The sequence below is a fragment of the Hemitrygon akajei genome, chromosome 7 (genome assembly GCF_048418815.1).
Source record: "Hemitrygon akajei chromosome 7, sHemAka1.3, whole genome shotgun sequence".
Taxonomy (NCBI): domain Eukaryota; kingdom Metazoa; phylum Chordata; class Chondrichthyes; order Myliobatiformes; family Dasyatidae; genus Hemitrygon; species Hemitrygon akajei.
The window spans coordinates 150,769,637-150,796,143 of NC_133130.1; positions in this window are offsets into that span (position 1 = coordinate 150,769,637).

Below are 26,507 nucleotides of genomic sequence, written 5' to 3' on the forward strand. Positions count from 1 at the left end.
AAATTTTGATAAAATTTTAGTCTTGATGCAGTTTGTATATGTTTCAGTTTGCTTTAACCTATAATTTTAGATAACAAAATTGCAGGATTTTATTGAGGGTTGAGTGATTATTGATATAATGTTCATGCTGGTTTTAAATTGAATTCTCACAATATTAGCTGGGTTAATTAATACCAATTTTAAAATACATCCAAAAGAGTAGACACTTTGCTGAGGGTACTCAAAGGATAACAGTGAGTGTCCCTGCCTGCCTGACATTGGAAACCTAGATGTTGAAACCTTTGTGGAATTTCATTGTGGCTGTTCTACCAGATAAGCGTTCAAACATTTTGAATCAAAGTCCCAGAAACACAAGTTTAAAACTCATCACTGTAGCTGCAGAATTTGAGTTTAGCTGCTTATATTAAGTTAATTATTTCTAATTAGTTTAGTTATTAATGTTCTTCATTTATTGCTTTTGCCAATTCTTTCTCTATTGTCAATCCTAGAACAAAACCAACGGTTTGTGTGGTAATCATTATGGAAATAATTTAATCAAAATTCACTGAATTTAAATTCCAAAGAGACCATGGTGGAATTTGAACTCAGGACTCTGGATTGTTAATTCAGAATTATGTTTTATTTGTCTGGCAAGTTCTCTGTTGCACCATATACTGAACTGGGATGGACATTGCAGTAATTAAGGTAATCAAATTAAAATTTTGTCATCAATTCATCCAACATCAGAAAACCAACATTTTCTACTGTTGCCACTCCTGATTGAAATAAAAATATAACTACAGTACAGAACATTATAAATGTTATAACTTTAACTAAGATAATTATATTTTTGCATTTAACTTTGATTCTGGACACAGTGTTAACAGTGAAATTCCTCTTTGGCAGAAAGAAGCATTTTATTGGTTTAATTAAGAGTCTTTATTCAAATATATTTGTTGTTCTATGATATACGACAACTGACTGCATAATTTTTGTTTGTTGTTGTTAACACAGTTATTGATTTATTGTTAAATGCTTTGATGAGAATTTTTAAAAATTTAGAATAAAGATGATTGTACCAATATTTGCAGGTGACATTTTTAAGTGATTGAAATCATATCCATTTTAGAATCAATTTGTAAAAGACAGGATTAGAAGTTAATATTAAACTGCCATATAGATAGATAGATACTTTATTCATCCCCATGGGGAAATTCAACTTTTTTCCAATGTCCCATACACTTGTTGTAGCAAAACTAATTACTTACAATACTTAACTCAGTAAAAAAATATGATATGCATCTAAATCACTATCTCAAAAAGCATTAATAATAGCTTTTAAAAAGTTCTTAAGTCCTGGCGGTAGAATTGTAAAGCCTAATGGCATTGGGGAGTATTGACCTCTTCATCCTGTCTGAGGAGCATTGCATCGATAGTAACCTGTTGCTGAAACTGCTTCTCTGTCTCTGGATGGTGCTATGTAGAGGATGTTCAGAGTTATCCATAATTGACCGTAGCCTACTCAGCGCCCTTCGCTCAGCTACCGATGTTAAACTCTCCAGTACTTTGCCCACGAGAGAGCCCGCCTTCCTTACCAGCTTATTAAGACGTGAGGCGTCCCTCTTCTTAATGCTTCCTCCCCAACACGCCACCACAAAGAAGAGGGCGCTCTCCACAACTGACCTATAGAACATCTTCAGCATCTCACTACAGACATTGAATGATGCCAACCTTCTAAGGAAGTACAGTCGACTCTGTGCCTTCCTGCACAAGGCATCTGTGTTGGCAGTCCAGTCTAGCTTCTCGTCTAACTGTACTCCCAGATACTTGTAGGTCTTAACCTGCTCCACACATTCTCCATTAATGATCACTGGCTCCATATGAGGCCTAGATCTCCTAAAGTCCACCACCATCTCCTTGGTCTTGGTGATATTGAGACGCAGGTAGTTTGAGTTGCACCATATCACAAAGTCCTGTATCAGTTTCCTATACTCCTCCTCCTGTCCATTCCTGACACACCCCACTATGGCCGTGTCATCAGCGAACTTTTGCACATGGCAGGACTCCGAGTTATATTGGAAGTCTGATGTGTACAGGGTGAACAGGACCGGAGAGAGTACGGTTCCCTGCGGCGCCCCTGTGCTGCTTACCACCGTGTCAGACCTACAGTCTCCCAACCGCACATACTGAGGTCTATCTGTCAAGTAGTCTTATGCAGAAATGAAGAATAAAATGTTATACCTCTAAAAAAAAGTTGATAACTAGGTAATTAAATACAGTAGATTGAATTCATTGACCCTGGAGAGATTAAGACATATCTTGAAACCTATGTGGATCCGAGAATTGAGCTCATGCCTAATGAATAGGGTCAGAAATCTGAGTTTTTTGATTAAGAGTTTAGAGAAGTATAAAGTAAAATACACAAAAAAATTGAGAATTTAAGAACGTGAAGGACGCTGATGTTTTGTAACCATCTATATGAATTTTATTGAACTTTCAAATGTCTTTGATCAAAATAAATTCCATGGTTAGCAAAGTTGTCTAGGATATCTTCAGAACTTTCTGACTTCATTTCTGATACAATGCTAATCTTGAGATGATGGGCACCAGCGTTTGAAGTAGAGATGTTGTAGCGATGTACTACATACGAAGCTAGAGACAACGACACGCAGTCGGTAAGTCGTTTCGAGACTAGTTTATTCAGACTTTGCGGCGCTGGCTTTTAATCCCTAGCGCCCGCCCTCTCCAGGCGAAAATGACGTCAGAGGTGCATTACCAAAGTCTCTCCCCGCACGCGGGCTATTTGTGAGTGTCGTGGTTTCTCGTGCCCCACAAACGACCAGGAGACGCAGAAGATTCAAGAAGTATTAAACTTTAATTTGCAAATCAAAGCTGAGACAGTCATTGAGCTAGTCGCTGATTGCCCACCGATCCTTGTACATAGCATTTTTTATAGCAATCTCCTGGTTTAGTTGTATTAGCATATCCAATCGGTCTATAGTTGCGTATCACAAGTACATCCGCCACTATTGTTTCTACCTATTGACTTAAACATGTTCTAATCTACATCTCTTCGCTACCTCTCATTAACACACCATTGTCTTCAACATTCTTAAGATTTCATTCTCCTACTAAATTGGATACATGCATAGCAAATAGCAAGTTCAAAGCTGACTACATAGTTTTGGTTACACAGCAAACAATGCAACTTTTATACTCCAATATATCCCCCCCTTTGAGATCCATAGGGTCTCACACAGAGAAAGAAGACTAAGAGTCTGCACACAAAAGCCCCAATAAACTCAAGCACTTATTCCCAAATCTCGGGTTAAACTATAATTTTCTGCGCCAAGACCTCAGAGTATTCTCTCCCTGTTATCCTGGGCCGCTAAGCCAAAAACCTGTCCCATTGTACCTGAGACAGGGAAAAAAACTCAGAAGCCCTTACAATCTACTCCCACACTGTTGTTTTGCTCTTGTTCATCCTGCAGGTGTTGTAGGCTGTAACGATACATTTTCGGTGTTTCTTTCTCCACTAAGCTTGCTTCAGTAATTGCCACGAGCATCGGAAATTGTTTGGTTGCAGCACGCACTACAAGAGACTTGAGACAAGGAAGAAAACAGCACAGCACAAGCGCACAGCTCATTACAATACTGAGAGTTATTGCCATTTTAGTCAGCCATGCTCCCCATCCTCCAAGTCTACTTTCTAACCAGTCAAATAACTGATGTCCGAACCCTGCATTCTATGCGCATACCTCGCACTGTGACAGGACAAAGTCCACTGAAGCCTGTAAATAAGGTGACCAAAAACCATCCTTCTTTATTTTCTTTATCACTTCCCCCCTTGCACAATGGTCAATCCCATGCGCTTCTGAAATCAGAATCGTCAGTAGAGGGGTGGGCGCTACCAACAAACCGTCTTCCATGCTCCACAAGCCTTCCGGGTTCTGCTTGGCCCCCCTTCGTCTCCACATTGTCTGTTCTGTCAAAGTTGCCTTACCTTGTATTTCAATTAAGTCCTCTACCACAGGTTCTGGAGCTAGGCTTACCTGGGGGGCAATGACAGCTGAGGTACATCGAGATGCTTTTCTGGCTGCCTCGTCCGCAGCTTGATTTCCCTTTGTTATTACATCATTTCCCTTTTTATGTGCCTGGCATTTTACTATAGCCAATGCTTTAGGTTTGATTATGGCTTTTATTAAGTCTAGAATTGCTGACAATGTTGTATGGGATCTCCACTGCTTTTTTTAAAAACCTCTCTGTTTCCACACTGCCCCGAACAAATGGCAAACTCCATGAGCATATGCCAAATCAGTCTAGATGTCTACTTTCTCACCTTCCATCATTTCAGACGCAGCTGTCAGGGCTTTGATTTCTGCTAGTTGGGTGGAACACGGTTGGGGACAGGACTCCATCCTAATAATCTTATAGCTCGACTGATCCTGCTGCACTACTGAGAACCCTGCATGATTTCCATCATAATCCCTATAACAAGAGCCATCTACGAACAGAACCTTTTTATCTGCATCCTCTAGTGGTTCTGACCATAAATCTGCTCTCAATTTGGGAAATGCCATCATCTTCCCTACACAATCATAGGGTTCTCCTTCATAGCCCAAAGGGACAAAATCAGCTATATTACTGGTAGTGCATCTCTGTATAGTTATGTCTGGAAATGTCAATAGCATCTGATACGCTGCTATCCTGGCTGGCATCAGCACAAATTTCCCTCTTTCCAGCAATTCTGCTACTTTGTGGTGTGTGTACAGAGTTACAGGATAGCCCAGGGTTATAGATGATTCCTTTTCATATGCATAGTACAGCGCCGCCAATCCCTGATAACAGGGTGGATACCCCTGAGCCACCTCATCTAGTCTCGTACTGTGGTATGCTATTGGCTGCTTTGCTTTTCCTATGCCTGTCTCTTGTGTTAGAACCGCTGTGACAAAACCCTCCTGTCGGTTGGATACATACAAATGAAAAACCTTCTCGTAGTCAGGCAAAGCTAATGCTGGTGCTGACTGCAATTCCTGCTTAATAGTATTGAAAGCTATCTCCGCCTCTTCATTCCACTGTAAGCCGTTCTTCAAATTTGTATGTCCTGCTTCTTTCATTATCTTTCTCAAAGGTGCCACAATCTCAGCATATTCTCCTATCCAATCTGAGCTGTACCCTGCCATTCCCAAAAACGTCATAATCTGCCCTACAGTCTGGGGTTTTGGGGCCTTATTTATTGCCTCAATCTGATCTGGTGCTATCGCCTTCACTCCCTTGGATATTACCCTGCCTAAGTATTCCACTTGCTGCGTGCAAAATTGCAGTTTCTTTTTGGATACTTTATGTCCTCCGTGTGCCAGCTTCTGTAACAGAGTTATAGTGTCCTACTCACAGTGTGTCCTTACTGTGGGAGCAAATCAACAGGTCATCCACATACTGTAACAATGTACTTTCCAATGGTATGCCCTCTAAGTCTGCCTTCAATACCTGATTAAAAACATATGGTGAATGTTTAAATCCTTGCGGCATTCTGGTTTAGGTATGCTGAGCACCTCTGTAAGTAAATGCAAACAGATACTGACACTGGTTGGCTAGAGGAATGCTGAAGAAAGCCGAACACAAATCAATCACTGAAAAGTAACTTGCTTCTGGTGGAACATTAGTCAAAAGCGTGTGTGGGTTGGGGACTACCGCTGGCCAGTCCTCTACCACATCATTTACCGCTCGCAAATCATGCACCAATCTCCACTTAGATTTATCTGCTTTTAAGACTGGCAGCAACGGGGTATTGCATGGACTGTTTGTTCTTTTAAGCACTCCTATTTCAAGCAACCCCTGCACTGTCGATGCTATTCCCTCTTCTGCTTCTTGTCTTAGAGGGTATTGTGGTCTCCTGGGTGGAATTGCTCCCCTTATCAGCCTTATTTCCACTGGACTAGCTGTTTTTATTTTCCCTACGTCCGTGTCATGCTGTGACCACAGAATAGACAGCAACTCATCTAACGTTCTATCTTTCTGCTGGCCTCTTTCCTTTCCCAGCAATGGCATGTGTGGTTGGGGAGTTAATTCGACCTCTCTCACTGTCCCTACCATATCTACACTTAATATTATTTTAATGCAATTGTTGTCTTCTGATATCCACACCTCTGGTGTGATTTTCCTCCACACTGTTACAGTTTCAGCACTCTTAACTAAGGGTCCTAAGTCTTTAGACTGATATCCCTTGTTTACCAACAACGTTACGTGGGGCGCAGCCTCCGGTATCCTGTACCATTTTTCTAAAAAGGTGCTCCACTTAACTTGTAAAGCTGCCCCTTGCTTTCCAATTATCACAGCCTCCCCTTCCAGGTGCTGTTGGGTACATGCCTCCAGGTGCCATTTCTCCTCTAACTCCCTGTTCTGAGTCTTGTCAAAAATCACTGTACAATGTAGCTCAGATTTGGGCATTACCGCCCTGGGTAATATAGCCTGCACGCCCTTTTTCCATTTTCCCCAGGTTTCCTGAATCTGATTTGTGATGTCTCCTATCCAAAAGACATTAGCCTTCTTGTCTTCTCGCACTATCAATTGAGCCCCTGCTCTTTCCACACTCAGCCCATTTTTGGTGCATTCTAATTTTAATTCCAGTTTCAATAAGGCATCTCTGCCTAACAAATTAATCGGAGTACCTTTAAATACTAGCACCGGCAAAACAATTTCTTTATTTCCCATTCTCAACCACACTGGAGCCGTGCACTGTGTCAACTGTGTTTTCCCTGAGAACCCTACCGTCTTAATAAACTTTCCTGACATGGGAAGGTGAAGGGCATACTGTGGCTGTACACAAGTGTACGTGGCTCCAGTATCTATCATCATTGGTGTCAGTTGCCCTTCTAACATAACCTGAACAATGGGTTCCTCGTCTGCCTCCCTTGTTATCATTGGGTAATGTCCCTTCCCACTCGAGTTCTCGGGGCACCCCTAATACCTCGCATAGGGGTTCACAGGTCCGCTTGGGCCTGTGGGGGCTGGTCCTTGGCTAAACTTTAGTTCCCTTCTTATCGGTTCCTGCTGGTGTGTGACAGGCCATGGTGTAAACGGACAATCTCTTCTCATGTGACCTGGCTGAGTACATCCCCAGCACAGTCTCTCTACCTCTCTTTCCCCCTGTTTCCTCACTGGTCCCCTCTGCCTACAGCTCCTCTGTCCCCCTCCTTGGGACTTCCAGTCCTGTCTGGGCTGTTTGAATTTAGTCTGTTCCTGATAGGGCATTTGTGGGAATGCTCCTCCAAAGACGTTGATTATTGGCATGGGGTTTTCCAGCCCTTGTCTTACAGTATGATTGGTTCCTCCATATAGCAGTGCTTCATCCAGTTCGATGGCTGTACTCGGACCGGTGGTTGCTGGCAGCATCTTTTTGCTTTTCTCTTTTTCCTTCTTTTTGAGTTCTTCGAGCTGCATTTGTATTAACTTTCTTTGCACCTCTTCCTGCTGCTCAGCCAACCTTCGTTTGTCTTTTCGGTATTTCTCAACCACATGGACTACGTGGTCTCTAAATTCTTGTGGAGTCATTGATGTCAGCCCAACCACTTCCTCCAGTTTGGATTTTACTTGCGGAGGCATTGCATCCAAAATGCTATGTTGGAACAGTGTGGTGATAAATAAGCTATTTTCCACCTCTTGCTCAGTCTCCAGTCTCCACCTTTTCAACTGGTTTTCTACGTAGGCTGCTGGGTTTTCAGTGTCTCCCAGTGGATCCCCCTTTAAGGCTTTGAGGTCCACTTTGGGTGGATAAAGCTTCCTGAGGGCCTGCCATACCCTCTGCCTCACTCTGTCAAACCCGTCTCCATCAGTTCTCGGGTCGTTCGAGTTTACTATGCCAGCCATTTCCATTAGTTCGTTAAATTTGGAGGTTCCCATCAACCTTATCAATAGTGCCTTCAAATCTCCCATAGCCAATAATCGTCCCGCCGTTTCTTCTTCAAAGGCTCTAATCCATTTCCCTGCTCCTTCATGTAGATTGGGCAGAGTGTTTTTCAGCCCTTCTAGGTCCTGGGATCCTCAAGGGATGTACTGCACTTGTCCTGATCCTTTAACTAACAATGGCATCATTCTTCCTCCTTCTTCCCACCTGCCCTGGCTCTCCTCCTCGCCTGACTCCCCATCTGTCTCAGGGTATGTCTTTACTGCCTCCCACACAAATGTCTCCGGGGTCCTCTTCTTCCCTCGGTCTCCCTGTGGAGTCCTTCCTTTCTGTCCTGATTCAATAACTTGGTTGGCCCCTGGAGTATTTTTCGCATCTCCCCTGGCAATTCCCTCTCAGTAACTTATCTAGCTCTCTCTCTACTTCCGCAAGTCACTCCCCTACCGCCTCCTTCTGCTCTGCTAGGCTTCTGCCTCCTACCTCTTCCCCACAAATTCTCGCATCCTCTCTCTCTCCACTTAATTCTTGCTCCTCCAATGAGTCACCTTCTCTTTCTTCCTGTCCGTGTCTGTACACCTGTGGCAGGGACTCCTCATGATCCTTACTCGTGCTTGATTCCCTTCTCTCTTGTGTTTCTCCAAGACTCTCATCTCCTATCTTTTTTCCACTTCCTCTTGAATGCCTCATCTCTTCCTGCCCTGATGAGCCACTTTCTTATCTAGTCTGTTTATTTCTATGGTATAACCGATACTCCTCATACTCCTTTTCCTCTCTCAAGTATTTCATCCGTTCAATCTCTTCTTTCATTTCTCTCTTTGCCTGTTCCACCTTTATCCTTTCTGCCTGTATCTCCTTCCATATCGCCGCTTTTTCCTTCTCGTATTGTCTTTTTTTCTCCTCATTATCCCAAACTTATACTTCTCCCTGCATGTTTACTGTTCCCGTCAGCAGGGGGCACTGCTTAGGGGTTCCTTCCTTATTATAGGGAGGGGGCTTTACTGTTTCTTTCACATCCGGGTACGGAGCTGAAGCCAGCTTCTCACTGTACCTTCCTCTCTCTCTAACAGGCTGTTTCTCCAGCACCTTAGTGTCTTCCTCGCTTGTAATCAATATTCTACCTGTCCTCCTCAGCCTTTCTCCCTCTGTTCTGAAGAGTTTTAGCACTTTCATTTCTCATTATCTTTTCTTAGATTTATCTTTTGGTTTGTAATTTTTAATTAGTGCCTCTATTTCTTCGCACAAGCTTACATCAAACGTTCCTTCTCTTGGCCATTTTGTGACCAGGTTTTTGGTTATCTTTTGCCATTTTTCTGAAGTTTTTGTGATCTCATATTTATTTACCGGGATTTTTTTGCTCAGAATCTCTACTGCCATTCCTTTACCTGTCATGTTGTTCTCTCTTTTTAAGGTATTTCAGAGATTCACAGTTCGTTTACTGGATATTATTATTTACTCTAATTCTATGCCTAGCCTATCGTCTATCTACCAGCGCTTTAAACTATATATTGGTCTGTCCTTGTTTCCTATTCTGTTCTGCCCGTACAGACCTCTATTCAGAGCGGTATCCACAGAACTTTCTCTTTGCACCTCCTCTATTCAGACCCTTATTTCTTAAGGCGGTATCCACGAGGATTTTCTCTATTTTCCTTTCCTTGCCCATTCAGACCTTCGTTTCATATGAAGCGGTATCCACAGGGACTTACCAACACCACGTGGAATTTTTCTTCACAACTTCTTATTAGTTTATTTGTACTTACCCTCACTGCAGTGTTCTTGATCAATCCTCTGAGCCTCCTGTTAACCCCCAATTCTGCCAGATTCTTTGGACTGGAGAGACCCTTCGGCAGTGGTTCCACACTTCTGAGACTCCAAGACCTCCCCAAAACCAACCGAATTCTTAGTCCAAATTGTCGCAAAAAGCGCTTACCTTTTGTTTGGGTGCACCCTTAATTCTGTTAGCCTTGTGGGAGTCCCTAGAGGACTGGGAAGCATCCCCAATCTGCCGTTTCCTTTCCGCGGGTCTCTTTCCGGTCCTGTCACGGTCGCCAATTTTGTCGTGGTTTCTCGTGCCCCACAAATGACCAGGAGACGCAGAAGATTCTTCAAGAAGGGTTAAACTTTAATTTGCAAATCAAAGCTGAGACAGTCAGTGAGCTAGTCGCTGATTGCCCACCGATCCTTTGGACATAGCATTTTTTATAGCAATCTCCTGGTTTAGTTGCATTAGCGTATCCAATCGGTCTACAGTTGCGTATCACAAGTACATCCGCCACTATTGTTTCTACCCATTGACTTAATCATGTTCTAATCTACATCTCTTAGCTACGTCTCATTAACACACCACTGTCTTCTACATTCTTAAGATTTAATTCTCCTATTAAATTGGATACATGCATAGCAAATAGCAAGTTCAAAGCTGACTACATAGTTTTGATTACACAGCAAACAATGCAACTTTTATACTCCAATATGAGCCGGTTCGCCTGTGCAGAAAGTGGGTCACCACAACGTCTGTCACCATAATTTAAGCATTTACCGTAGATGTCGGATTATAAGCCGCTACTTTTTTCCCACATTTTGAACAGCTTTGAACACTGCGGCCTTTACTACGGTGCGGCTAATGCATGATTTTTTTTCATGCCGCCAAAAACATTTTGCCTCGTAACAGTAGACCAATAAAATTGATGAGTAGTTCACAGAGGTCCAATGAAATTGTACGATAAATCAAGCGCACTTTCACAATTAAATTATTGTAAATCAGTCATTTGTACTCACCCTCATCAACATGGAAAACACTCGAAGAAAAGCATTGTGCTGCCTTTATGGCAGTTATTTAGTTTATAATATTTTCGCTTAGTAATTCATTTGTTAGTAATTTCTAGTTACAGTTAGAAGTGTTTTAACGATATTTGTTTTCTGTACTACATCCCGGGATGCTATGACGTCACATCCAGTTTCGCCGCGTCTTGTGGGAAATACCGGTTTGTGATAAACGGGAAGGTGGGGGCGAGCGGCATTAGATCTGAGCGAACGCTGCTTTTAAGTTAAAGGCGATCAATAACTTTTCCTGGTAGGCTGCAGTATATATATTTTTTACCAGTCGTTAGGAGATATTGGAATGTTGTTCAGTAAAGAAGTATACGCAACGTAATTTGTGTTACCAATACGTATGTATATTTAAAAGTAGCCGCGTTACAGGCACGGTTCGAAAAAAAGCATTTGCAATATGTATTTGTTTATGTTACCATATGGATTTAATTAAAAGTTAAAAAATCCTCACGTGTAATATCTTTCTGTGTAAATATCTCATATTACAACGTGGGACACCTGCGGCCGAAAATCCGGTGCGGCCTAAAATCCGGTGCGGCTTGTACAAGTACAAAATTGATTTTCTTTCTAAAATTAGAGCCAGTGGCTTTTAATCAGGTGCGCTCTGTAGTGCGAAATCTACGGTAATTTATTTAGCTTTGCTGAAAACCCTTTGGACTGTGGCTGAAGTAACTTGAAAGATCAACTCAGAAAACTTGAGAATTTCTGATAACTTAGTGACATAAACAGCCCTGAATTATGTGAGCAATGAGTGTGGTCCTTCAGACAAATTTCCAAAATAAGGTGAATAACATCAGGAGGGAAAAGGAAGCGGATAAATTGATGAATCTCCTGTACCATAGTATGCAAATTAATAACTTCAAGGATAGTACAATTTTTATGACCAAATTAAGATAAGTTCATGGGATCAGATAGAGAATCATGATGAACTCACTGGCAGGAAACGGTTGGTGATAGATGGCATGTGTTAGAAACATAGAAACATAGAAAATAGGTGCAGGAGTAGGCCATTCGGCCCTTCGAGCCTGCACCGCCACTCAGTATGATCATGGCTGATCATCCAACTCAGAACCCTGCACCTGCTTTCTCTCCATACCCCCTGATCCCTTTAGCCACAAGGGCCATATCTAACTTCCTTGTGTTCTTGTGACTGCAAGCCAATTACCAATTGGTTTCCACAAAGGTTATCATACATTCCCATGTTCTTCATTATACATCTTAATGAACTGAATACAGAACATCCATTACCCATAAAGTCTGCTGATACAAAATTAGCTGTAACTAACTGTGAAGTGCAAAAATGTAGACTGTGGGAAGCCATAGGTGGTTATCTCAGGAAGAAAAGTGATAAATAGAAGTTAATGCATTTATCGAGATCCAAAGGATAGCAGAATGTGCAAAAATGGAGGAATGATTATTGGCATGGACAACAGAGTGATGTTGATGGTTGATGGTCATTAAAGTTAGTCAATAACAAGATAATAAAGGCATACTGGAGATTTTCCTTTCTTAGCTAAGGTATATTGTAAAAGAGCAGGAAGTTCATGCTGGAAGTGTAGTGAACAAGCGGAAAGATCTACCTCGAGTACTACACACACTGCTAGTTGCCCCATGAAAGAAATTATTGCATAATTGTTGAAGCAGACTAAAATTTATGAAGATGTTGCTAGGACAGGATCATTATAGCTGTGTTTCATTTGAGAAAGCTAAGGAGAGACTTATTTGTGCTATATTGTTTTGAGAGACCTGGAAAAAGTGAAAAGAAATTATTTGTTTCACTTCAGCAGAAAGCCCAAGCACCATAGTGTTTATAGTGGAAGAATGAGATGAGAGATGGGTGAAGTAAGAGCCAGCAAAAACCAACATCCCTGTTATCAGTAGTTGGGTGCTTAAGTGAAGAGTTGTGACCTGCAGGGGACAGACATTATGCTGGAAAATGGACTGTGTAGTCCCGTGATGTACCAAAAGGCAAAAAATATCTTCTGAATATTAGGGCCTAAAAGGATTAGCACAACACTTTACAGTGCAGGCGATCCAGGTTCAGTTCCTTTCACTGCCTATAAGGAGCTTGTACATTCTCCCTGTAACTGCTGGGTTTTCTCCGGGTGCTCTGGTTTCCTCCCACAGTCCAAAGATGTACCGGTTTAAGGTTAGTCGTTCATTGTAAATTGTCCCATGATTAGACTAGGATTAAATCATGAGATTGCTAGGGTGTGTGACCCAAAGAGCCCGAAGTGTTTATTCTGTGCTCTATCTCAATAAATAAGTAAATTTTGGTAATACTTTTTTAAGCGGATTATCTCCTTCGTCATTAATTGTAAATTGGGAACCCAATTGGCCAAATGCTGCGCAAAGAGGCGATTGCCAAAAAAAAGGCGATGTGGTTTACAATCTTCCAAGTGGTACCTAAGGTTTTGGAGGTATTGAGATTCTGAGATACACCTGAGCCCTCTAATGCTCAAGATTTTGTACTGTTGTTAGGTCATTGCTTTGCCCAAAACTCTATAGTGGTCTGAGGTTCAATGAATGCACTAGTGCAATCCATTAAAACTGGAGCTTAAATATTCTGCCCTTCTTTTGGATCCTCATGAGCAAAAATGCCCTTTAATTTTTTTAAGACATTACTGAGTCCTGAAGTACATAAGAATAATGAATGTACCTTCGGGTTTTACTCATGCTAAGGGACATGGTTTGGTGGTGACTATCATTTGCTTTATGTGTACTAGGTATAAATTAAGGAAGCAGATGTGTTAAGGAGAAATATGGTGAGACAAAATATGAAATAATTTACATTTCTACTGCCATTTGTGATAGCTGATCATTCAGACCTCTTATGTTGACACTGGCAGACACTGAACTACACCATTGATATCTGGATTAAAGTTGTTTGTTTAACTGAAAAGCACAATTTAATCTGTTGTGAAAAAATAACAGTGCAGGAAATCTAAATGAAGATCAAATGTTGAAAGGTGCAAGATAAAAGAATGTTATAATAATTCACAAATAAATCTTTAGGCAATGGGGCAGTGTCTTGAGGGTCAATGCTACAAGGAAGGAATGGAGAAAATAAAATGAGTCAACGTAATTGTTAGGATTGAATTAATGACTTCTAATATTTCCTTTTCTACTTTCCTTTCAGTGAAACTGACTGAAAGATTTATCCATCCTAATTGTCTCAAATCTCGTCAATCTTCCAGTCAGAATCTATCTACAAAGCATTTTGCCTTTGAATAGATATTTGAAAAGTTTAACCCCTATGTTATATACCTTAATGTAAATATATTTTTGGAAGGTTAAACCCCAGTAATAGTTTGGTGACAGTCTGTCAGAGTTTTTGCTGACAGTGTTGTACACATCAGACTTCCAATATAACTCGGAGTCCTGCCATGTGCAGAAGTTCGCTGATGACACGGCCATAGTGGGGTGTGTCAGGAATGGACAGGAGGAGGAGTATAGGAAACTGATACAGGACTTTGTGATATGGTGCAACTCAAACTACCTGCGTTTCAATATCACCAAGACCAAGGAGATGGTGGTGGACTTCAGGAGATCTAGGCCTCATATGGAGCCAGTGATCATTAATGGAGAATGTGTGGAGCAGGTTAAGACCTACAAGTATCTGGGAGTACAGTTAGATGAGAAGCTAGACTGGACTGCCAACACAGATGCCTTGTGCAGGAAGGCACAGAGTCGACTGTACTTCCTTAGAAGGTTGGCGTCATTCAATGTCTGTAGTGAGATGCTGAAGATGTTCTATAGGTCAGTTGTGGAGAGCGCCCTCTTCTTTGTGGTGGCGTGTTGGGGAGGAAGCATTAAGAAGAGGGACGCCTCACGTCTTAATAAGCTGGTAAGGAAGGCGGGCTCTGTCGTGGGCAAAGTACTGGAGAGTTTAACATCGGTAGCTGAGCGAAGGGCACTGAGTAGGCTACGGTCAATTATGGAAAACTCTGAACATCCTCTACATAGCACCATCCAGAGACAGAGAAGCAGTTTCAGCGACAGGTTACTATCGATGCAATGCTCCTCAGACAGGATGAAGAGGTCAATACTCCCCAATGCCATTAGGCTTTACAATTCAACCGCCAGGACTTAAGAACTTTTTAAAGGCTATTATTAATGCTTTTTGATATAGTGATTTAGATGCATATCATATTTTTTTACTGAGTTAAGTATTGTATGTAATTTGTTTTGCTACAACAAGTGTATGGGACATTGGAAAAAAAGTTGGATTTCCCCATGGGGATGAATAAAGTATCTATCTAGGTCGTGAACCAAGGTACTTCATTAGTAGCTAAGACCTCCCAGTGTCTTAACAATACGACTGGCACAATTGTTCCCTGAGCCCGAATTGACTTGATGACCTCCCCCTCCCCAAATTTTCCAAATAAAGAAAATCACATTAACGGAGTCTGTCTCCCCTCCTGTTTAAATTAAATTGGTTGTAAAATAACTGTATATTAAGGCAAATGACTGGATTGTTTGCCAAGATGTCTATGCGTTACCAGTTGTGAGAAACAGCTGCAGTTATCTTGATGAAAATCGGTTAGATTTTAATTGATTATCAACTTGCTTATCTGCTCATTAAGAGAAACATGATTTAACATTAAACTAAGCAAGCTGTCTACATTAGGTTTCATTCTTTCACAGCCGAAGCAATTTCAGTTAAATTGGAAAGCAGCAACTAAGTGATTAAATGGGAGATTGCTCCATGCGATTTGTTTCTCAGGTGTAACTCTTTAGCTGTAAAAGGGAATATGCGCATATTAGCATTTTTGGCTCCCTACTCTCTGGAATGTGCAATATATAATACTTTTTTTTGTTTTGTTCTTTTTCATAATTTTTGTGATCTTGGCTTGGACCAGCAGTCTATTTTTGTTATCAGAGTGACGGTGTGATCCTGTGTTGTTTCCTGCCCATAAAAAGAAGTTTTATGTTTCACAGTGATTCTCAGCACTTTATTTTGCAGAAAAGGTCAAATTTGATTCACTGCAAACCTGAAGATGACTTGCAAATTTGACATCAACAATCAGCACCTGGAACTTATCAAGGAAGTATTTCAAAAATCATGACTGGATGACTAGCATCCTATGTTTGTAGAGAAAATCCAAAGGAGTGAATCTGCTGTTTGCTGCATCCCCCACGCCATGCAATAATGTTTGGCGACCTGTGAGTTCGAAGCACATTGAAGCAATATAAATACAGTTTTAAATCTTTACCAGGAAGAAGCAGACACCACAGTATCATTGCAATTGAACTCCCAAATGCCCCGAGCGTGACTGTAACAGCACAGGGCATTTCACAATTCATAGTTCAGTTCTGGCACTGTCTATAATATGCTAGTAGGTTCTACCCATGAAATGCGTGGGTTTCCGCTTACAGTCCAAAGACATATTGGTTAGTAGGTTAATTGATCATTATAAATTGATCTGTAATTAGGCTAGTGTTAAGTAGGTGGATTGCTGGGTGGTCTGACTAGTTGGGCCAGAAATTCCTGTTTTGTGCCATATCTCTAAATTAATAAAAATAAAGATTCCTTCCTTCTTGTTAGCTCAGATCCTTTTCTTTTGTATTTTTTTAAAACAATAAGCTATTAATTATTAATCTTCTAGATAATCCTGGAACAGGATGATTCTGTCTTGTTGAAATTTGACTACTGAAAGTAATTTGGCTAGTTTTCTTCCCTGACCACCAGAATTAAATGACACACATGGCATTTTGATGTGTAAGCTTGTATATTTGAAAGCAAAACATGCCTGGTGTTGATTATTTTTTTTCAGACATCTTCAAGAATTCTTCTATACTCTGGATTGTGAAGAGGTTATTAAGATGCTGAATATGTCCATAAAACAGGTTTAGCCACTGCTGTGTAGCAATTGAAGCAACCCAGAAGGGTTCATTGCTTGCAAGTACGCAATACCATACTCTATCATTCAGAGTCAACTCCAAGGACGAGCTATCATGATGTGTTGTCAGGGAAACAAGCAAATCCAGTCCCAGCCTACTTTATCCTACATGTCAGCAGGACATAAAACACTTAGGTGTAAAGGAAAATTGTTTCATCTTTAGATTTAAAGCTTTGATTTCCATTCAGATGCTGGTTTCAACGACACTCTAATGGTTACAATTTATTAAAGGCAGTTTTGTTAGTGTCAGTTTATTTTTAAGTCTTTGCATAAGGTTGACATTATGAAGACGGTGGGGATAAAATACATTCTGTAGAAAATTAAAAAGAGAATACATGTTTCATTTTTATGATCTGGAAAAGTTGCAAGTAGGGGAATGAGATAGTGATTTCAATTTGAGCTACACACACACACACACACATCCCCCCCCCTCCACCAACTGGAGGAACTCAGCATGTCAGGCAGCATCTGTGAAGGGGAATGAACAGTTGACATTCCAGGATCAGACCCTTCATTTGGACTGGAAAGGAATGGGGCAAAAGCCAAAATAAGAAGATTGGGGAAGAGATGGAGCACAAGCTGGAAGAGTTTACTTCATAAGTTGGGCTGGTCCATATTTAATTTGTCAACTTCAAACATTTGCAGGTTTAACTCCTTGGATTTTGTTTAAGATGGTGCTGGTGAAGCACAGCAACAACTTGCTGTCAGCAAACACAACTACTAATAACTTTATTACTCATACTTTTTCTTGAAAATGATCTCTGCAATGTAATAGCCTGAAACTTGCCTTTTGGAGTCGAGCTTTTGAACCGTCTGCACAATCTGGCATCATTACGCAGAGAACTGAAGTCTCATGCTGCAGGATGGTTGCAGCGTGGTGTGTGTTGTTGCATGAATGAATTCACTGCAGAAATGTACGGTGGATAAGGAGCCAGCATCTTTATTTGACAAGACAAGGTACAGCAGGCATCATATGGAGATGTTTCAGTCAAAAAGTCAGATGCTTTCGATCAAAAGGTCTGGCTGGCCCAACGTAGAGATCAGTATTTTAAGTGATGAATATCAATGGACAATTCAATATTTACAAGGTAAGGAAAATGCTTTCTTTGAAACTACATACAAACTTCACACCTCCTGATTCACTCCTACACCACAGGTGCCCAAATGAATTTTAATCAGCATTATCTGATCTGGGATTCACAGATTTTAGAAACCGATTTTTTCAGAGCTGCACTCCAGATTAAATCCACAATATATATTCAGATGTGAAAACTGGTAGCCAAAGTCATTTGCTAAATGTAAATGTGTGAAGCTCAAAAATCACTATTAGTGTGTATGGGACAAATCAAGGCAGTGGGGTCCAGGCCAAGTGTGGGAAATGAACCAACGTTTGGCTGCTGGAGTGGACTTGGAGGCGATTGAAAGTAGCTGAACCGAGGTGAGGCATTGTTAAAGTGACAGTACCCAGGTGCAAGAGCAAAGAATGACCTGGGGTTTGGCATATTTCAGACCCAGACCAGATTCGAATGGTCAGGTACGGGTTGAATCAAGGTGGCAGGTCCTGGGCCTGAGATTGTCTCGAAGCCACAGAGCCCAGGTCTGATAGCAAGGAATGGCTAAGCTGTTTGGCCGATGTAAGCGCTGGGTCAGATTGAAAAGGTCTGGGTGTCCGAGATGGAGTAGAGGGACAGTTTGATGTTCAGCTCACTGCTGCATGAGGTTTACTGGTTTCTGTACTGAACTGGCCTGTAACTAATGGGCTCCTGGATCAGTTGTGATTGGCTTAGGGGCTATGGAGTCACTTCAATGAACTTCGGTTTTGAATGTTATTTGCTTACTTTTATTATTTGTACAATTTTTTTTCTGCATATTGGGTGTTTAATAGTCTTTTAAAAATGTTTTCTATTAGGTGTCTTTGTTTTGTGGCTGCCCGTCAGGAGAAGAATCTTAAGGTTGTATACACTACACTATAGATTTACTTTGAACTTGACTGAGTATATATCATTAAGGATAATAAACTCCTGAAGAATCCACAATTATGTTTTATCTGTGCTCTTGCACTACTGAGGCATCAGTTCAAAGATAAATAAATGTTCATTAAGTACATTTTTTTGCATTTTTGAAGAGTCATATTAATTTTATTATTAGTCAGGTGATTTTTATTTGCTGGAGCTACTTCTGATCAAGGCACTGAGCTGCAGATGCTGTCAAGGTCATTGCTCAGATTTAGTTTTTTTTTAAGTTAGTAAGGATGGTTTTGGGGACAGGCAGGGAGTTAGGCATCAGGTTAGACTTTATGGACAGAGATGTGAGGCATTTAGAGATCTGGCCAGAGTCCAGGTCTCCACTCCACATTTGAAGACCAGTAACAGATGGGTGTTGAGGCACATCCATAATTTAGACCTTCATTCTATGTTTGAAGGCCAGTAATGTAGTCATGGTGTGAAGTGCATTGAGAGTCTTGGACTTTGTTCCACATTTAACAGCCAGCAATGTGGATGTGTGATGAAGGAAATCAATGCATGTTGGGCTGGCAAGTACTGTGTATGAAGGCTGGTGGTGCACCGGGTCAGTGAGTCTCCCCACCCCCCTGCTACTCCCAGACCGGATATTCCAACAAGCCGGGGGATCCAGTGCATAAATCCCTAAATGAACAAGTTGACGACACTGGGGGTCCAGAGTTCGGGGTCCCATTATTGGCTCGTCCTGGGGTTGATGCCGAAAATCAAAACTCAAAAACTGATTGGAGCCTGAAAGTTGAAACACAATGGCCGAAGCCCTGGGTCTACAAGTCTAAAGTGCACTGGGGAAGTTAGAAGCCTGCTCCTTATGCGAGGCTGCTGTAGGCCCAAAGGCCTGCCTAGGTGTTGCAGGACTGTCCATGTGAGTGGGAAGGAGGGAGGAAGGAAAATGGCTTGTTTTGCCGTTGTTGTTTTGTTGCATTCAGCTTGGCTTTGCTGAGCTTTCTGGGTATGCTATATTGGTGTCCGAATGTGTGGTGACACCTATATACTGTTCCCAGAGATTCCTTTTGTCTGTGTTGATTGTAAAAGGAAATTACTCACTTCACTGCATGTTTCCATGTTATAAATAAATGAATCTATGGATATAGATTGGTATAGATAAATGGATACATCATTTAAAGGCTTTAATAATACAACTCATTCTCTTGGGGATTGTGGGGTGACGTGCCTCAAAAGGCAGGAAGGGCCTATTCTGCTTTGTGTCTCAATAAATAAGTCAACAAGAAAACATGGAGTCTTTCTTCCGTGAATGGGCGATACCTTCTGCTATCTCCTATGTTAATAATCACCATGATTATGGGCATTCTGTCCAATTGGCTGTGGCGGATGTGCCGGCATGGCTTGAGTTGCAGTTCCCCATGGACAGAATTCCAGGAGGAGGAGGAGAAGTAGCCCATTTGGTTCAGCAATATTCCTTGGAGAAGGATGTCTGCCAGTCTTATCTGGTTCTGCAATTGAGTTGTAGAATATTATGGCTGTCAAACCAATCCATCATCGCTCCATTCATGCCAAACAATTTGTCCATCTACAGTAATACCATTCATTCATATCCTTCTCTGCCTTGTCTACTCAAGTCCTTGTTCAAATGCCTTGAAGGTGTAAAGTTCAAAGTAAATTTATATTCAAAGAAAATATATCAGCATCACATTTCATATCACTGCATATGTAGTGAAATTTGTCACCATATACAACCCTGAGATTTGTTTTCTTGCAGACATACTCAGTAAATCCAAGAGCCTTAATATAATCAGTGAAAGACCGCATCTAACAGGATGGGCATCCAACCAATATGGCAAAGACATCAAACTGGAAATATTAAAAAACATATGAAGCAATATATATCGATATGACTAACACGAGAGGCCACAGTTTTAAGATGCTTGGAAGTAGGTACAGAGGAGATGTTAGGGGTAAAATTTTTATGTAGAGAGTGGTGAGTGTGTGGAATAGGCTGCCAGTGACAATGGTGGAGGCTGATACTGTAGGGTCTTTTAAGGGACTCCTGGATAGGTATATGAGCTTAGAAAAATAGAGGGTTATGGGTAACCCTAAATAATTTCTAATTACATTCTAAGTACATGTTCAGCACTGCATTGTGGGCTGAAGGGGCTCTATTGTGCTGTAGGTTTTCTAAGTTTCTATATTTCTATGATATAAGATGAAGAGTCCTTGAAATTGAGTCCATAGATTGTGGCAACAGTTCGGTGTTGGGAAAAGTGCAGGTGACTGAAGTTATTCCCATTGGTTCAACAGCTTGATGATTGAGGGGCAACAATTGTTTCTGAATCTGGTCGTGTGCATCCTAATGCTCCTGTACCACCTTCCTGATGGCAGCAGCAAGAAGATAGCATGTCCTGGGTTTTGGGGATCCCTGATGATGGACGCTGCTTTTCTGTAACGGTGCTCCTTGTAGATGTGCTCAGAAGAGGGGAAGGGAAGGCTTCATGTGTGATGGGCAGACCGTATTCACTACACCTTGTAGGATTTTCCATTCAAGGGCATTGGTATTTCCATAACAGGCTCTGATAAAACCAGTCTCCATCTTGCATTGAAAGAAGTAATTACAAACGTTTGTATATCTGAGTCCATAATTTCAGCAAAACAGTAAATGCACATCCTTGAAGGTCTTCTGAAATGCTGCATCTGATTATTCATTTCAATGTGGTCTGGTGCAGGAAAAAATTATACATGAATGAGGCCAGAAGCAGGGATTTGAACTGATTTGCATTCTTCCTCATTTCTGCTGACAATTGTGATATCCTGCATTTGGGGTGAAACTTTGCATAAGGAGGGATCAAACCTGTTTGAATTCTATCTGTGATGGAATTACTTTGAATAATGATATCTCCCTTTCTCTCTTTAAAATGTGTTTCTGCTTTGACTCATTTCTCGAGAGCATTGAATTTCATTGGAATCTAAATTCTGATTTTTTTTTGGCTGGAATTCACTCAAGTGTCACCAATCAGTTTGATCACCAGTCTACTGCAGCAATATATGATTCTGTGCTTGGGAAATTTCCTACAGCAAGCATACTATAGGATTGCTTCAAACTTTTGACCAGTTCTGATCTTATAATGTTAGCTCCTCATAAAAAGCCTCTGATTTATTTGGTATGGACAATAATGTAGATTTGATGGTGGCTTTTGGAAGAGTGTTACAAGGTGAGGGGGTTTAAGGCATGGCGATGGAGGGACAGCAATATCCAAAGGCTGTGTCAGAATGTTAATTGAGAGAAGAGTGTACTCTTTAACAGGTAAGAGGTCTTAAGGAATACACAACTGAAGGTTGTAAAATGCTGGAAATACTCAGTTAACATTTCAGATTTTCTGTATCTGTTTTTATTCCCGTTTTTCACCTTGATGCACCATCAATAACTCTCGGAGACGGGAGGCAAACGATAGGCTTTTATTAGCTGCAAACGTGACCACAACATCTTGGAGACTGAGGGAGGAGCAGTGCCTCCAATCGCCTTTATACAGGGGTCTGTGGGAGGAGCCACAGGAGCAGTCAGCAGAGGGGCATATCCCGACAGGTATACACGTAGTTTACCACACACCTGCAGATAGAAATTATTGAAGAGAAAGTGTGAGTGAGATTTTTTCCATTTGTGTAATGTTGCCATGAGCTGCAAGAGCAGATTTTAATGCCATTCCACTTGAGTTTGGGAACTGCTGCAATCGCAGTATTTTTAGAAAAGGGATCATCTTTAAGTCTTAATGGTATACAACTTTGCAGATGGATGTGCCCACTTGCATCTGCTATTCTTGTTTGCATTGGTGATAGAGTTTGAAGTGTTGATTGAGAAACAATGCAGAATTTTTCATACTGAAATCAGATGACTTTCTATATAAATCAAATTTTCTGAGACTCGAGCTTTGGCCTTTTATGGTAAGGCATTTCAAGTCTGATTTAAATGCTGCTTAAATGTTATGAGAGTCCCTCTCTCAGGCAGTACATTCCAAATATCCACCACTCTCTGTGGGGAAAATAGAAAGCTTCTCAAATCTGCTACCATTTACCATCAATTTTGTTGTAGGAACCCCTTGCCTTATTTTTGGGTTGTTCCCTTGCAGCTTCAATAATATGGGTTTGTTTCAGAATTCTAGTGCTGACTAAGTAACATTTACACATTATTCCTGTGAACACTTGTGTTTCCCTGGCTATATATATCCATATCCAAAAGATAGTGAATTGATTATTATAAAATTATCCCAAAGGTAGTTTGGTGATGGTGGTGAACAGGCTCTTTTTCCCACCGTCCATTGCAAGCTTTAAGCATTTATTGAGCATTTAACAATAATCTTGCACAAACCTATTTTCTTCTCCCTACATTCTCAGCAACTCTCCTCCAAGTCTTCAACTCACCTATTCAATAAAGTCAATTTAAAGTGCCACTAACAGACCATTCTGCATGTCTTAGGGATATGAATGAAAACCAGATAACCCACATGCTTACAGGGAGAATGGACAAACTCGACACAGGCAGCATTGAAGATCAGGATTGAATCCAGGTTACTAGAACTTATGACAGCAGCTCTGCCACTAAGACACCCCAAAGCTGAAGGGGTTGTGTGAGAGAATAAATTGCAAAGAAGAAATAGCAGAATGAAGTTGATGGATTCTTCTGAAAACTAGCATACATTCAATGGGCCAAATGGTCTCCTTTCATACCATACAGAAGTAATAATGGACAGCTTTATCATAGTCCTCTCCTCTCCCCTGTCCTTCCTTCCTCCCTCCCCTCCCTCTCTCCCTCCCCCTCCACTCCCCCTCCCCACTCTCCCTCCCCTCCCCCCCTCTCCTCCCCCCTCTCCTCCCCCCCTCTCCTCCCCTCCCCTCCCCTCCCCCTCCCCTCCCCTCTCCCCCCCTCCTCCCCTCCCTCTCCCCCCCTCCTCCCCTCCCTCTCCCCCCCCTCCTCCCCTCCCTCTCCCCCTCCTCCCCTCCCCTCCCCCTCCCCCCTCCTCCCCTCCCCCTCCCCCCTCCTCCCCTCCCCCTCCCCCCCTCCTCCCCTCCCCCTCCCCCCTCCTCCCCTCCCCCCTCCCCCTCCCCCCTCCTCCCCTCCCCCCTCCTCCCCTCCCCCCTCTCCTCCCCTCCCCTCCCCCCTCTCCTCCCCCCCTCTCCTCCCCCCCTCTCCTCCCCCCCTCTCCTCCCCCCCTCTCCTCGATCCAGCAATTACTTGCCAGCTCTTGTTCCACCCTTCTCTCTCACTTCTTTATACTTATCATGATCCAGTCCATGAATTCTGTATTCCACTTCACAGTCTGGTCCATCGATCCTTTTTCTGGGTTTTCCTATTTTCTCCCTTGTTTTGTTGGGTGCCTTAATTGGGGCACCTGATTCTCATTGTGGGCTGGCACATAAATACCTCTCAAATGAAGAATGCCCTGCTGGATTGTTCTGTTCCCTTCTCAGGAACCTATGCCTGTCCATGTGCTTTACCCAGTTAGGTGCTGGAGATTCTTTGTCCTGTGCTGGATTGTCCCTGTCTGAATCCTTGAAGATTTACCTTGACAGTTCCTTTAGTAAGTATCCTCAGTAAGTATCCCAGACCTGTGTCCTAGAAAGGGTCCTGGCCCTGCCCTCCAAGGTGGTGTCCAGGCTCTATATCCAAGAGCTGAGCCAAGCTGAGTCTAAGAGCCACGTCTTGCACAGGAGTTCTGTGTCCTGCCCAGGAGAAGGCACTGTGGTTCCAGCCTCCCAAGACCTAGTCAAGGCTTTGTGTTCTCAATCTGTCCATGTCTCTCATCCAGTCCTGTAGCCCAGCCATGCCATGACCTTCAGCCACATCTTGTCCTAGCCTAAACTTGGTTTCTGGTTCCCAGTCAAGACCCAGGTTCCTAGTTTCAACTGAGGCCTAGGTTCCAGGTTCTTGTCCAGGCTCTGTTCCAGAGTACTGTGTTCCCTGTCTGAATTTGAACTCTGTGTCCTCATCTAGTTCCAGTTCCTTGCCCAGCCTGGTGCTGGGGATTCCTTGTCTTGTGCTGGGGTGCCTTGTCCTATCCTGTGGCCACATCCTGTCCTTGCCAAGATCGTAGTCCTACGTCCTCGCCTGGATCCAGGTTCCAAGCCTGAGTCAAGACCCGTGTTCTGGGCCCCTGTCCAGTCTTTGGCATGGAGTCCTAGCCCAGGCACCTAGTTCCATGTTCCTTGTCCTGGTCCTGCTTTTCTTGTCTTAGTCCTAGCCCTGGCCCTGAATCCTTGTCTCGACCAGGGCCTGTGTGTCAATGTCCAGCATTGTTTCCTCCTGACTTCCCTTGCTTTCTCAATAAACCTAGTCCTGTTCTCTGTACTTCAGTGTCTGTCTTGCATTTGGGTCTGCCATCAATGCCCCATTATGACAATATTGGTTTTGTCTCCTCTATCTTTCAGTTCATACGAAAGTCTCAACTCAAGAAGTTGACTGTCCATTTCCCTCCAAAGATGCTGTCTGGTGCATTGAGTTCCTGCAATATTCTGATTGTTGCTCTAGTTTCCAGTACTCGCAGTTTTAAAAAAAAAATATCTGTTATAAAGATGTGGTGATTACAATGAAATGGGTTGAAATGGAGTCATAAGAGGCTACATATTTGATGATCAAATGGAGAGAGAAGGTGTTACCAGAAATACTTGGTGTAGGTACCAGGGAATGAACATACCCTGGTAACTGTGCACTCAATTGGCTGGTTAAAATAGGATGCAGTTGTTCAAAGTAAACTTATTATCAAAGTTTTCTTGTATGCATTTTCAAATGAATACAAGGAAACACAATATAATCAATGAAAAACTGTACACACCAGATAGACAATCAACTAATGTGCAAAGGAAAACAAACTATAGAAATACAACAAAAAAAATAAATCAATAAATAAATAATAAATACATACAGAATAAAGATTGAGTACTTGAGCTGCAGAGACCATGAAAGTGAATTGATAGATTGTGGGAACCTTTCAGTGCTTGGGTAAGTGAAGTTATCCCCTCTGTTTTCAAGAATCTGATGGTTAAGGGGTAATAACTGTTCCTAAACTTGGTGGTGTGAGTCCTGAGACCACCTTCCTAATGGCAGCAGCTGGAAGAGAGAATGGCAGAAGTCATTGATTGATGTTAATTCCCTGCAACAGTGTGCCTTGTAGATGTGCTCAATTGTGTGGAGGGCTTCACCCATGATGGACTGGGCTGCATCCATTACTTTTTGTACGTTCTTCTGTTCAAGGGCATTGGCGCTTCCATGCCAGGCTGTGATGCACCAGATAGTATACTTCCTACTGCACATCTATAGAAGTTAGTCAGAGTTTTAGATGACATGCCGAATGATATGTCAAGTAGGCCAATGACTAAAAAGATCAATAATGTGTTTGCCCGCTTGATTATGGGAGACAAAACACTTCAAAATAAGACTGCAGAAGAAATGAACTGCTGATTAAATGAATGCTTATCAGTCTGAGTCTATTGATGCCAAACAGTCTCATTCATTAGTCATCTTGAGTTGTTGTTAAGATATGTCTGATTTTTTTTTGGTAGCATTGGTCACAATTTTGTTAACCTTGCACCATTTGCCTTGAGTATTTCAATAATACATTAAGGTTTCATTATACAAAAGGCAAAAAGTATCAGATGTAGAGATTGGATGGAAAGTTGTCTGGCAGAACACTGAATAAAAGATTAGGTCATTGATTTTAGGAAGGGGGACTGATGCACATTAATGGTAGTGAGCTCAAGAGGGTTGAGAGCTTCAAGACCCTGGGAATTATATCAATAGTCTGTTAAAGTCCAAACAGCTAGACACCATTGTCAAGAAAGTGCCCTGTACCTTACTTTATCAGGTTTCCTTTGACTCTCTCCATTTTTTATAGATACACCATAGAAGTTGTCCTGTCCAAATGCATCATG